The sequence below is a fragment of the Pseudophryne corroboree genome, assembly GCF_028390025.1.
Source record: "Pseudophryne corroboree isolate aPseCor3 chromosome 12 unlocalized genomic scaffold, aPseCor3.hap2 SUPER_12_unloc_1, whole genome shotgun sequence".
In the NCBI taxonomy this organism is placed as follows: domain Eukaryota; kingdom Metazoa; phylum Chordata; class Amphibia; order Anura; family Myobatrachidae; genus Pseudophryne; species Pseudophryne corroboree.
The window spans coordinates 804,932-817,273 of record NW_026967485.1 but is presented as its reverse complement, the minus strand read 5'-3'; the positions used below and the strand labels follow the sequence as shown (position 1 = coordinate 817,273).

At 48.7% G+C, this 12,342-nt stretch overlaps 13 non-coding genes and 2 pseudogenes across 13 annotated transcripts; 13 read left to right on the top strand and 2 right to left on the bottom strand.

The window, feature by feature from the left end:
- Nucleotides 1-4,481: 4,481 nt before the first annotated feature.
- Nucleotides 4,482-4,597, bottom strand: LOC134982439 (U5 spliceosomal RNA). Its single transcript, XR_010191135.1, has one exon. It is a non-coding gene; the product is annotated as a U5 spliceosomal RNA (small nuclear RNA).
- A 274-nt stretch (nucleotides 4,598-4,871) lies between these two features.
- On the bottom strand, nucleotides 4,872-4,987 carry LOC134982359 (U5 spliceosomal RNA). The gene has a single exon (XR_010191061.1). It is a non-coding gene; the product is annotated as a U5 spliceosomal RNA (small nuclear RNA).
- Nucleotides 4,988-5,131: 144 nt separating this feature from the next.
- Nucleotides 5,132-5,294, top strand: LOC134982914 (U1 spliceosomal RNA). Its single transcript, XR_010191543.1, has one exon. It is a non-coding gene; the product is annotated as a U1 spliceosomal RNA (small nuclear RNA).
- A 671-nt stretch (nucleotides 5,295-5,965) lies between these two features.
- Nucleotides 5,966-6,129, top strand: LOC134982584 (U1 spliceosomal RNA). The gene has a single exon (XR_010191267.1). It is a non-coding gene; the product is annotated as a U1 spliceosomal RNA (small nuclear RNA).
- A 152-nt stretch (nucleotides 6,130-6,281) lies between these two features.
- On the top strand, nucleotides 6,282-6,444 carry LOC134982298 (U1 spliceosomal RNA). Its single transcript, XR_010191026.1, has one exon. It is a non-coding gene; the product is annotated as a U1 spliceosomal RNA (small nuclear RNA).
- A 671-nt stretch (nucleotides 6,445-7,115) lies between these two features.
- Nucleotides 7,116-7,279, top strand: LOC134982525 (U1 spliceosomal RNA). Its single transcript, XR_010191213.1, has one exon. It is a non-coding gene; the product is annotated as a U1 spliceosomal RNA (small nuclear RNA).
- A 152-nt stretch (nucleotides 7,280-7,431) lies between these two features.
- On the top strand, nucleotides 7,432-7,594 carry LOC134982236 (U1 spliceosomal RNA). Its single transcript, XR_010190980.1, has one exon. It is a non-coding gene; the product is annotated as a U1 spliceosomal RNA (small nuclear RNA).
- Nucleotides 7,595-8,265: 671 nt separating this feature from the next.
- Nucleotides 8,266-8,429, top strand: LOC134982758 (U1 spliceosomal RNA). Its single transcript, XR_010191425.1, has one exon. It is a non-coding gene; the product is annotated as a U1 spliceosomal RNA (small nuclear RNA).
- Nucleotides 8,430-8,581: 152 nt separating this feature from the next.
- LOC134982940 (U1 spliceosomal RNA) lies at nucleotides 8,582-8,744 on the top strand. The gene has a single exon (XR_010191566.1). It is a non-coding gene; the product is annotated as a U1 spliceosomal RNA (small nuclear RNA).
- Nucleotides 8,745-9,359: 615 nt separating this feature from the next.
- LOC134982516 (U1 spliceosomal RNA) lies at nucleotides 9,360-9,523 on the top strand. The gene has a single exon (XR_010191205.1). It is a non-coding gene; the product is annotated as a U1 spliceosomal RNA (small nuclear RNA).
- A 151-nt stretch (nucleotides 9,524-9,674) lies between these two features.
- On the top strand, nucleotides 9,675-9,816 carry LOC134982956 (U1 spliceosomal RNA; annotated as a pseudogene).
- A 692-nt stretch (nucleotides 9,817-10,508) lies between these two features.
- On the top strand, nucleotides 10,509-10,672 carry LOC134982489 (U1 spliceosomal RNA). Its single transcript, XR_010191180.1, has one exon. It is a non-coding gene; the product is annotated as a U1 spliceosomal RNA (small nuclear RNA).
- Nucleotides 10,673-10,824: 152 nt separating this feature from the next.
- LOC134982259 (U1 spliceosomal RNA) lies at nucleotides 10,825-10,966 on the top strand (annotated as a pseudogene).
- Nucleotides 10,967-11,661: 695 nt separating this feature from the next.
- LOC134982718 (U1 spliceosomal RNA) lies at nucleotides 11,662-11,825 on the top strand. The gene has a single exon (XR_010191390.1). It is a non-coding gene; the product is annotated as a U1 spliceosomal RNA (small nuclear RNA).
- A 152-nt stretch (nucleotides 11,826-11,977) lies between these two features.
- LOC134982296 (U1 spliceosomal RNA) lies at nucleotides 11,978-12,140 on the top strand. The gene has a single exon (XR_010191024.1). It is a non-coding gene; the product is annotated as a U1 spliceosomal RNA (small nuclear RNA).
- Nucleotides 12,141-12,342: the final 202 nt, after the last annotated feature.

Genomic DNA, 12,342 nt, shown 5'->3' with positions numbered 1-12,342 from the left:
GCTGCTCATGGAAGTGTAAGAGATCCTGAAGACTAAATTGATTAAAGGCCTAAAAGTACTGGACTATAAGGAAAGACTTACTAGGCTGAATATTTATACACTAGAAAAGAGGTGCCTAAGAGGAGATATTATTAATATCTTCAAATATGTAAAGATACATAACAAAGAGTTATCAGAGGAATTATTTATTAAAAGAACACGTGGTCACTCGCTGCGACTGGAGGAAAGTTCAGAACGCAATGGAGGAAAGGTTTCTTCACTGTTAGGGCAATCAGGATGTGGAATTCCCTGCCAGGGAAGGTGGTAATGGCGGACTCTGTAATTGGATTTAAAAAAGGAATGGATACATTTCTGAATGAAAAAGCTATCCAAGGTTATAATACTTAAAATATCAACATGGTTAATCCGGGGGTAACATGAGTTATAGTAGCTAACTAGTCACAAAACATTATTCAGCAAGTATGTAGAATCATCACAACTTAAAACAGGTTGAACACGATGGGCAATCTGCCTCTATTTAACCTCAAAAACTATGTTACTATATTACTATGTTATTGTAGTATACAGAACACCACAATGCAATGAGCAGTGATAGTGAGCACTGATGAGGATACTAGAACTGACACTGAGCAGCAAGATGCAGCACTGGACTATTAGTAATGTACTGTAGTATGCTGAGCACCTCAATGCAGCACAAGACAATGAGCAGTGATACTGAGCACTGATGAGGATACTACTGAGAACTGACACTGAGCAGGAGAGACACACTACTAGTATTACTGAGCAGCAATAAGTAACCACTGATACTGAGCACTGATATTGAGATTTCCACTGAGAGAACATAGCCACGTCCTCTCCGCTCTCTCTTCAATGCACAAGTAAAAATGGCAGCAACGCGCAGCTCTTTATATGGAATCCGAATCTCGCGAGAATCCGACAGCGGGATGATGACATTTTCCCTTGTTCAGGTTTTCCGAGTCAGGCGGGAACAACCGAGCCTGCCTCGGACCAGTGTAAACCACGTGGAGTTCGTGGGGAATTCGGTTCTCGGAGAACCGAACCCGCTCCTCTCTACCTTATACCCATCAATTTTTTTATTTTCAATCTAAGCCCCTGCAGTTTTCTGTAAGCATCTGCTTCGCTATGATGATCAACAAGTCACAAGGGCAAACACTCAGGGTTTGAGGCGTAGATCTTAGGACCAGCTGCTACAAGCATGGCAGAGGTGTCACTATCACTGGTGACACCCAGAGAGGTGGCGAGGGAGATTGTAATGCAGTGCGCGCAGATAAGCAGCGCAATGGTAAAAAGGAGGCATGGTTTCATAGGTAGGGGCGTGGCCTGGTGGCCTGAATCTACATTTTGTTGCTCCGGGTGTCCCGGGGGTTGGGGGCTGCACCCGGGGACTAGTGTGTGAGCGGTGCTGGCTCCTGCACAGTGACAGGGCATGGCCACCCAGCATGACGCCTCCCTTCTTGACCATGCTGTAATTGCAGTCGCACTGCAGTTCAGCGTGATCATAAAAAATGGTGTAGGCTCCTGCTGGTGCAGACTGTATGTGCGCGCAGGAAGCCGCCACCATTTTTGTGATCACAGCGGCTGAATGTGATGTCATACAGCCGCTGTGACCACGCCCCCTGTGTCTCCTCCGTTGCAGACCCCATTTTGAAGCCTTGCCCCCGCACCGCTCCATCCCTGACTTGGAAATGGAGTGTTGCTGACCCACCTCTCCCCCCCTTCCCCGCCCCGATTGACAGGCAGAGGCGATCACATTCTCTGCGGGGTGCCGCAGAAAATGCAGGCACATGCGTATGCTCTTAGCAATTTTTGCAGTTGGATCGCTTATTGTGATTGCAATCCAACCTGAATCAGGCCCTATTACCTATCACAATGCGCTGCGGGCAGTACAAAATTGGGTTAATATAGGAGAAAAACCCCCAGACCTGTGCTCCTTAACTGTACCTGGTGGCTAGTGGAGCGGCTGCCCAGTAATAAGTGTCCACCGCAGTGCGCACACGGCCCACCCCCTACGGCCTCGCTCCCCTTCATCAGCGGCCTCGTGATCCGGAAGGGTGGTGTGTGTGTGACTGACCTTAGGATGAAACCGGAGCCTCCGCTGCAGTGACCCAGCAACCAGGGCACGGGAGTATATAGCGCCACTGGGAGTGATGAAGCTGCAGTAAAGATGTCTATTAGACCTAGCCTGCTGCAGCCCTTGTAGATTCTCATAAAACAAGTTCTTCTTTTCTTGTCAAAATTAATAGCTAAGAATAGGCTGCCTGAGGCAGGCCCCTGTTAATTGGCCTGCTACTGAAGGCACCAACTACAAACTGAGCTCCCTGTTCATGGAAGCGGGGTTATAGAGGAGAATGCACTGAGCTTCTTGGGAACAGTCAAAAGCTTTGAGCCGGTTGGTGCCTCAGATCAAGATCCTACTCTACACCCCAATGTGAATCCTTGTGGAGTCCAGTGTACCCCACAGAAGAAATTAATGTGTCACACCCATTGGCAGCAACCTTAGAATAGCTGCTGACGGGCACAATTGAGAAAGGAAGGGGGGGGGACATTTGAATCCAGCACATAGATGCAATTCAAATATGTAATTTGTACCTTCCTATTTTAAAATATAATGGATGAACCTCACCCTGTGAGAACAATCTTCATGATCAAGAGATCTAATATGTAAAATAAGTATGAGTTGGGATAGGGCTGGGGAGGGTGGCAGCTCGGGCAGCCCCTCCCCCGTCAAGTTAAGGAGATTCAACTGAGGAAGCACAAGGGAACTCTCGTCTGGGGACAACAACTGCAGGGAGACCACATCTTTTCAGATGAACATGGGAGGGCGGAAGGCTGCCTAATACTGAAGCACCATCAAATATCAAACCATATCCAACAACTAGTACAAGCATTCCTGGGGGAAGGTCTGCAGCAGACGGATTTGCATACGGTGATGTCATCCAAGCAGTGGGCCAAAGTTGGCTGGAACCCTCATCTGCATATAAAAAGAGAAAAGGGGCATGCAGGGCATGGCGGCCTTTTGCAGTGCTTGGATGACCCCTAGTTCGCATTAAACACCCCCACCCTCCTTTGGTGTGGGGCTCATGTTGGCCATGCCCCATCCCCTGAAGCATTCATGCTGATTTCTTGCAGCAGCTGGGCACTGTAACAGCTCCAGAGCTGCTCTGTAAGGCAAGTAAAATGGTGTGGGCCCTGCAGCACCACCTGTAGTTCGCATTGTGCGTTGGAAGGCACAAAGTAAGCAGACGGGAGGAGAAGTCAGGATAGTACACAAGGGCATCCTTTTCTCTTAGTCCGTAGAGGATGCTGGGGTCACATTAAGAACCATGGGGTATAGACGGGATCCGCAAGAGACATGGGCACTTTAAGACTTTCAAAGGGTGTGAACTGGCTCCTCCCTCTATGCCCCTCCTCCAGACTCCAGTTATAGGAACTGTGCCCAGGGAGACGGACATTTCGAGGAAAGGATTTATTGTTAAACTAAGGTGAGCATCTTACCAGCTCACACCTTAAGCATGCCGCAGAACGTGGCATTCAACAGAACACAAGCCAACGGCATGAACAATTGCAGCAAAAAGCTGACCAGAACCGTAACACAACATGTGTATAACCACAAGTAATAACTGCAGACACAGTATGGACTGGGACGGGTGCCCAGCATCCTCTAAGTACTAAGAGAAAAGGATTTACCGGTAGGTATTAAAATCCTATTTTCTCATACGAACTAGAGGATGCTGGGGTCACATTAAGAACCATGGGGTTATACCAAAGCTCTTGAACGGGTGGGAGAGTGCGTACGACTCTGCAGCACCGAATGACCCAACTTGAGGTTATCATCAGCCAAGGTATCAAACTTGTAAAACTTAGCAAAAGTGTTTACTAAATAGCTGCTCGGCAAAGTTGCAATGCCGAGACTCCCCGACCAGCTGCCCAGGATGAACCCACCTTTCTAGTAGAATGGGTCTTCACCTAATTCAGTAACGGCAATCCTGCCGTGGAATGAGCATGCTGAATCTTACCACAGATCCAGCGCATAATGGTCTGCATGGAAGCAGGACACCCAATCATGTTGGGAGCATACAGGACAAACAGAGCCTCTGTTTTCCTAATCTGAACCGTTCTGGTGACATAAATTTTCAAAGTTCTGACCACAGCCAGAGACTTTGACTCAACGAAGGTGTCAGTGGCCAAAGGCACCATGTGGAAAGATGAACCACCTTCGGCAGAAATTGTTGACGTGTCCTCAATTCTGCTCTATCTTCATGAAAGATCAAATAAAGGCTCTTGTGATACTGCATGGTTTGTACTGTTTTCCATGTGCTCCCAGATCTTTCAAGCAAGTAGCATGGTCAAGAAAGTTCTGTTTGAAAAGAAACAAACATTTACTGTCATTGTTATGCAAATAAACTTACATTAAAGCTAACAAGAAAGCACACTCGTTCTGTCTTTAAACTGATAAAAGAAACCCCAATAATATGGGGCATGCAAAAATTGAGATAAAACTCAGTTTTGCTCCTCTCCACGGAAATCTTTAATAAAAGGCAAAATATTTGTTAGTTCTGAAGAGAAACCAGAGCATGACCAAGATTCCACCTGTCGCCTGAGTGCCATGCCAGCAGTTCTCATTCAGCTCAAAGTGAGCACCCAATTTGAATGAAAGAAAGCAGATTTCTCACCAGGCTTCCCCTTGCTATAAACATGGTTTGTACTCTTTTCCATGTGCTCCCAGATCTTTCAAACAATTAGTGTGGTCAAGAAAGTTCTGTTTGAAAAGAAACAAACATTTACTGTCATTTCTATGCAAATGAGCTTACATTAAAGCACACTCATTCTATCTTTAAACCGATAAAAGAAACCCCAAAAAGATGGGGCATGCAAAAATTGAGATAAAACTCGGTTTTGCTCCTCTCCACGGAAATCTTTAGTAAAAGGCGAAAGATTTGTTCGTTCTGAAGAGAAACCAGAGCATGACCAAGATTTTTATCTGAAAATATGTGTTCTCCCTGCAGTTGTTGTCCCCAGATGAGAGTTCCCTTGTGCTGCCTCAGTTGAATCTCCTTTACTTGACAGGGGGATGCTCGAGCAGCGACCCTCCCCAGCTCTAGCCCAACTCCTACTTACCTGCCAGGTGAGATACTATGATCATGAAGGTGCTTCTCCCAGGGCAAGGCTCACCCATTGCACTCTGGGTGTGCTGCTTCTGCGATTTCCCCAAATGTGGGAAACTTGACTGCATAATTTGTGTTTCCCCTGGTCGGCTCTCGTATAATTCAGATCTCTTTGTCTCAGGTCTCTCTCCAGCCTAGTTTGCTGTCTGTTTCTACTTCTCTTTTCTTGAGCCGCTCCCTTCTATGCCCTTGCGCACTATCCTGACTTCTCCCGTCTGCTTACTTCGTGCCTTCCAACGCACAATGCAAACTACAGGTAGTGCTGCAGGACCCACACCCTTTTACTTGCCTTACAGAGCGTCTCTGGAGCAGTTACAGTGCCCAGCTGCTGCAAGAAATCAGCTTGAATGCTTCAGGGGCTGGGGAATAGCCAACATGAGCCCCACACCGAAGGAGGGTGGAGGTGTGTAATGCGAACTAGGGGTCATCCAAGCGCCGCAAAAGGCCGCCATGCCCTGCACGCCCCTTGTCTCTTTTCATATGCAGACGAGTGTTGAAGCCAACTTTGACCCACTGTTTGCATGACATCACCATATGCAAATCCATCTGCTGCAGGCCTTCCCCCAGGAATGCTTGCACTAGTTGTTGCATTTGGTTTGTTGTTTGGGGGTGCTTCAGTATTAGGCAGCCTTCTGCTCTCCCATGTTCATCTGAAAATATGTGTTCTCCCTGCAGTTGTTGTCCCCAGATGAGAGTTCCCTTGTGCTGCCTCAGTTGAATCTCCTTTACTTGACAGAGATGTGCCTGGGCAGCGGCCCTCCCCAGCCCTATCCCAAATCATACTTATTTTGCATAGGCGATACCATGGTCATGAAGATTGTTCTCCCAGGGTGAGGTTCATTCATTGCATTCTGGGTATGCTGACCCCTGTGATTTCCCCAAATGTGGGAAACTCGACTGCATTATTTGTGGTAGTGGGGGACTGTGTTTGTGCTTTCCTCTGGTCAGCTCTGGTTAAAATCAGATTTCTTTATCTCAGATCTTCCTCTAGCCTTGTTCTTCTTTCGAGAGTTCCCCTGTGCTGCCTCAGTTGGATCTCTTTCACTTGACAGGGGGGTGCCCGAGCAGCGACCCTCCCCAGCTCTAGCCCAACTCCTACTTACCTGCCAGGTGAGATACTATGATCATGAAGGTGCTTCTCCCAGGGCAAGGCTCACCCATTGCACTCTGGTTGTGCTGCAACTGTGATTTCCCCAAATGTGGGAAACTTGACTGCATAATTTGTGTTTCCCTTGGTCGGCTCTCGTATAATTCAGATCTCTTTGTCTCAGGTCTCTCTCCAGCCTAGTTTGCTGTCTGTTTCCACTTCTCTTTTCTTGAGCCGCTCCCTTCTATGCCCTTGCGCACTATCCTGACTTCTCCCGTCTGCTTACTTCGTGCCTTCCAACGCACAATGCAAACTACAGGTAGTGCTGCAGGGCCCACACCCTTTTACTTGCCTTACAGAGCAGCTCTGGAGCAGTTACAGTGCCCAGCTGCTGCAAGAAATCAGCTTGAATGCTTCAGGGGCTGGGGCATAGCCAACATGAGCCCCACACCGAAGGAGGGTGGAGGTGTGTAATGCGAACTAGGGGTCATCCAAGCGCCGCAAAAGGCCGCCATGCCCTGCACGCCCCTTTTCTCTTTTCATATGCAGACGAGGGTTGAAGCCAACTTTGACCCACTGCTTGGATGGCATCACCATATGCAAATCCATCTGCTGCAGGCCTTCCCCCAGGAATGCTTGCACTAGTTGTTGCATTTGGTTTGTTGTTTGGGGGTGCTTCAGTATTAGGCAGCCTTCTGCCCTCCCATGTTCATCTGAAAATATGTGTTCTCCCTGCAGTTGTTGTCCCCAGATGAGAGTTCCCTTGTGCTGCCTCAGTTGAATCTCCTTTACTTGACAGAGATGTGCCTGAGCAGCGGCCCTCCCCAGCCCTATCCCAAATCATACTTATTTTGCATAGGAGAGACCATGGTCTTGAAGATTGTTCTCCCAGGGTGAGGTTCATTCATTGCATTCTGGGTATGCTGACCCCTGTGATTTCCCCAAATGTGGGAAACTCAACTGCATTATTTGTGGTAGTGGGGGACTGTGTTTGTGCTTTCCTCTGGTCAGCTCTGGTAAAAGTCAGATTTCTTTGTTTCAGTTCTTCCTCTAGCCTTGTTCTTCTTTCGAGAGTTCCCTTGTGCTGCCTCAGTTGGATCTCCTTCACTTGACAGGGGGGTGCCCGAGCAGCGACCCTCCCCAGCTCTAGCCCAACTTCTACTTACCTGCCAGGTGAGATACTATAATCATGAAGGTGCTTCTCCCAGGGCAAGGCTCACCCATTGCACTCTGGATGTGCTGCCCCTGCGATTTCCCCAAATGTGGGAAACTTGACTGCATAATTTGTGTTTCCCCTGGTCGGCTCTCGTATAATTCAGATCTCTTTGTCTCAGGTCTCTCTCCAGCCTAGTTTGCTGTCTGTTTCCACTTCTCTTTTCTTAAGCCGCTCCATTCTATGGCCTTGCGCACTATCCTTACTTCTTTCGTCTGCTTACTTTGTGCCTTCCAATGCACAATGCAAACTACAGGTAGTGCTGCAGGGCCCACACCCTTTTACTTGCCTTACAGAGCAGCTCTGGAGCTGTTACAGTGCCCAGCTACTGCAAGAAATCAGCTTGAATGCTTCAGGGGCTGGGGCATAGCCAACATGAGCCCCACACCAAAGGAGGGTGGAGGTGTTTAATGCGAACTAGGGGTCATCCAAGCGCCGCAAAAGGCCGCCATGCCCTGCACGCCCCTTTTCTCTTTTCATATGCAGACGAGGGTTGAAGCCAACTTTGACCCACTGCTTGGATGACATCACCATATGCAAATCCATCTGCTGCAGGCCTTCCCCCAGGAATGCTTGCACTAGTTGTTGCATTTGGTTTGTTGTTTGGGGGTGCTTCAGTATTAGGCAGCCTTCTGCCCTCCCATGTTCATCTGAAAATATGTGTTCTCCCTGCAGTTGTTGTCCCCAGATGAGAGTTCCCTTATGCTGCCTCAGTTGAATCTCCTTTACTTGACAGAGATGTGCCTGAGCAGCGGCCCTCCCCAGCCCTATCCCAAATCATACTTATTTTGCATAGGAGATACCATGGTCATGAAGATTATTCTCCCAGTGTGAGGTTCATTCATTGCATTCTGGGTATGCTGACCCCTGTGATTTCCCCAAATGTGTGAAACTCGACAGCATTATTTGTGGTAGTGGGGGACTGTGTTTGTGTTTTCCTCTGGTCAGCTCAGGTAAAAGTCAGATTTCTTTGTCTCAGATCTTCCTCTAGCCTTGTTCTTCTTTCGAGAATTCCCTTGTGCTGCCTCAGTTGGATCTCCTTCACTTGACAGGGGGGTACCCGAGCAGCGACCCTCCCCAGCTCTAGCCCAACTCCTACTTACCTGCCAGGTGAGATACTATGATCACGTAGGTGCTTCTCCCAGGGCAAGGCTCACCCATTGCACTCTGGGTGTGCTGCTCCTGCGATTTCCCCAAATGTGGGAAACTTGACTGCATAATTTGTGTTTCCCCTGGTCGGCTCTCGTATAATTCAGATCTCTTTGTCTCAGGTCTCTCTCCAGCCTAGTTTGCTGTCTGTTTCCTCTTCTCTATTCTTAAGTGCCTTCCAATGCACAATGCAAACTACAGGTAGTGCTGCAGGGCCCACACCCTTTTACTTGCCGTACAGAGCAGCTCTGGAGCTGTTACAGTGCCCAGCTGCTGCAAGAAATCAGCTTGAATGCTTCAGGGGCTGGGGCATAGCCAACATGAGCCCCACACCGAAGGAGGGTGGGGGTGTTTAATGCGAACTAAGGGTCATCCAAGCGCCGCAAAAGGCCGCCATGCCCTGCATACCCCTTTTCTCTTTTCATATGCAGATGAGGGTTCCAGCCAACTTTGGCCCACTGCTTGGATGACATCACCGTATGCAAATCCCTCTTCTGCAGAACTTCCCCCAGGAATGCTTGTACTAGTTGTTGCATTTGGTTTGTTGTTTGGGGGTGCTTCAGTATTAGGCAGCCTTCTGCCCTCCCATGTTCATCTGAAAATATGTGTTCTCCCTGCAGTTGTTGTCCCCAGATGGGAGTTCCCTTGTGCTGCCTCAGTTGAATCTCCTTTACTTGACAGAGATGTGCCTGAGCAGCGGCCCTCCCCAGCCCTATCCCAAATCATACTTATTTTGCATAGGAGATACCATGGTCATGAAGATTGTTCTCCGAGGGTGAGGTTCATTCATTGCATTTTGGGTATGCTGACCCCTGTGATTTCCCCAAATGTGGGAAACTCGACTGCATTATTTGTGGTAGTGGGGGACTGTGTTTGTGCTTTCCTCTGGTCAGCTCTGGTAAAAGTCAGATTTCTTTGTCTCAGATTTTCCTCTAGCCTTGTTCTTCTTTGAGAGTTCCCTTGTGCTGCCTCAGTTGGATCTCCTTCACTTGACAGGGGGGTACCCGAGCAGCAACCCTCCCCAGCTCTAGCCCAACTCCTACTTACCTGCCAGGTGAGATACTATGATCATGAAGGTGCTTCTCCCAGGGCAAGGCTCACCCATTGCACTCTGGGTGTGCTGCTCCTGCGATTTCCCCAAATGTGGGACACTTGACTGCATAATTTGTGTTTCCCCTGGTCGGCTCTCGTATAATTTAGATCTCTTTGTCTCAGGTCTCTCTCCAGCCTAGTTTGCTGCCTGTTTCCACTTCTCTTTTCTTGAGCCGCTCCCTTCTATGCCCTTGCGCACTATCCTGACTTCTCCCGTCTGCTTACTTTGTGCCTTCCAACGCACAATGCGAACTACAGGTAGTGCTGCAGGGCCCACACCCTTTTACTTGCCTTACAGAGCAGCTCTGGAGCTGTTACAGTGCCCAGCTGCTGCAAGAAATCAGCTTGAATACTTCAGGGGCTGGGGCATAGCCAACATGAGCCCCACACCGAAGGAGAATGGAGGTGTTTAATGCGAACTAGGGGTCATCCAAGCGCCGCAAAAGGCCGCCATGCCCTGCATAACCCTTTTCTCTTTTCATATGCAGATGAGGGTTCCAGCCAACTTTGGCCCACTGCTTGGATGACATCACCGTATGCAAATCCGTCTTCTGCAGACCTTCTCCCAGGAATGCTTTTACTAGTTGTTGCATTTGGTTTGTTGTTTGGGGGTGCTTCAGTATTAGGCAGCCTTCTGCCCTCCCATGTTCATCTGAAAATATGTGTTCTCCCTGCAGTTGTTGTCCCCAGATGAGAGTTCCCTTGTGCTGCCTCAGTTGAATCTCCTTTACTTGACAGAGATGTGCCTGAGCAGCGGCCCTCCCCAGCCCTATCCCAAATCATACTTATTTTGCATAGGAGATACCATGGTCATGAAGATTGTTCTCCCAGGGTTAGGTTCATTCATTGCATTCTGGGTATGCTGACCCCTGTGATTTCCCCAAATGTGGGAAACTCAACTGCATTATTTGTGGTAGTGGGGGACTGTGTTTGTGCTTTCCTCTGGTCAGCTCTGGTAAAAGTCAGATTTCTTTGTCTCAGATCTTCCTCTAGCCTTGTTCTTCTTTCGAGAGTTCCCTTGTGCTGCCTCAGTTGGATCTCCTTCACTTGACAGGGGGGTGCCCGAGCAGCGACCCTCCCCAGCTCTAGCCCAACTCCTACTTACCTGCCAGGTGAGATACTATGATCATGTAGGTGCTTCTCCCAGGGCAAGGCTCACCCAATGCACTCTGGGTGTGCTGCCCCTGCGATTTCCCCAAATGTGGGAAACTTGACTGCATAATTTGTGTTTCCCCTGGTCGGCTCTCATATAATTCAGATCTCTTTGTCTCAGGTCTCTCTCCAGCCTAGTTTGCTGTCTGTTTCCACTTCTTTTTTCTTAAGCCCCTCCCTTCAATACCCTTGTGGACTATCCTGACATCTCCTCCTGTCTGCTTACTTTGTGCCTTCCAATGCACAATGCAAACTACAGGTAGTGCTGCAGGGCCCACACCCTTTTACTTGCCTTACAGAGCAGCTCTGGAGCTGTTACAGTGCCCAGCTGCTGCAAGAAATCAGCTTGAATGCTTCAGGGGCTGGGGCATAGCCAACATGAGCCCCACACCGACGGAGGGTGGAGGTGTTTAATGCAAACTAAGGGTCATCCAAGCACCGCAAAAGGCCGCCATGCCCTGCATACCCCTTTTCACTTTTCATATGCAGATGAGGGTTCCAGCCAACTTTGGCCCACTGCTTGGATGACATCACCGTATGCAAATCCGTCTTCTGCAGACCTTTTCCCAGGAATGCTTGTACTAGTTGTTGCATTTGGTTTGTTGTTTGGGGGTGCTTCAGTATTAGGCAGCCTTCTGCTCTCCCATTTTCATCTGAAAATATGTGTTCTCCCTGCAGTTGTTGTCCCCAGATGAGAGTTCCCTTGTGCTGCCTCAGTTGAATCTCCTTTACTTGACAGAGATGTGCCTGAGCAGCGGCCCTCCCCAGCCCTATCCCAAATCATACTTATTTTGCATAGAAGATACCATTATCATGAAGATTGATCTCCCAGGGTGAGGTTCATTCATTGCATTCTGGGTATGCTGACCCCTGTGATTTCCCCAAATGTGGGAAACTCGACTGCATTATTTGTTGTAGTGGGGGACTGTGTTTGTGCTTTCCTCTGGTCAGCTCTGGTAAAAGTCAGATTTCTATGTCTCAGATCTTCATCTAGCCTTGTTCTTTTTTCAAGAGTTTCCTTGTGCTGCCTCAGTTGGATCTCCTTCACTTGACAGGGGGGTGCCCGTACAGCGACCCTCCCCAGCTCTAGCCCAACTCCTACTTACCTGCCAGGTGAGATACTATGATCAGGAAGGTGCTTCTCCCAGGGCAAGGCTCACCCAATGCACTCTGGGTGTGCTGCTCCTACGATTTCCCCAAATGTGGGACACTTGATTACATAATTTGTGTTTCCTCTGGTCGGCTCTCGTATAATTCAGATCTCTTTGTCTCAGGTCTCTCTCCAGCCTAGTTTGCTGTCTGTTTCCATTTCTCTTTTCTTGAGCCGCTCCCTTCTATGCCCTTGTGCACTATCCTGACTTCCCCGTCTGCTTACTTTGTGCCTTCCAACGCACAATGCAAACTACAGGTAGTGCTGCAGGGCCCACACCCTTTTACTTGCTTTACAGAGCAGCTCTGGAGCT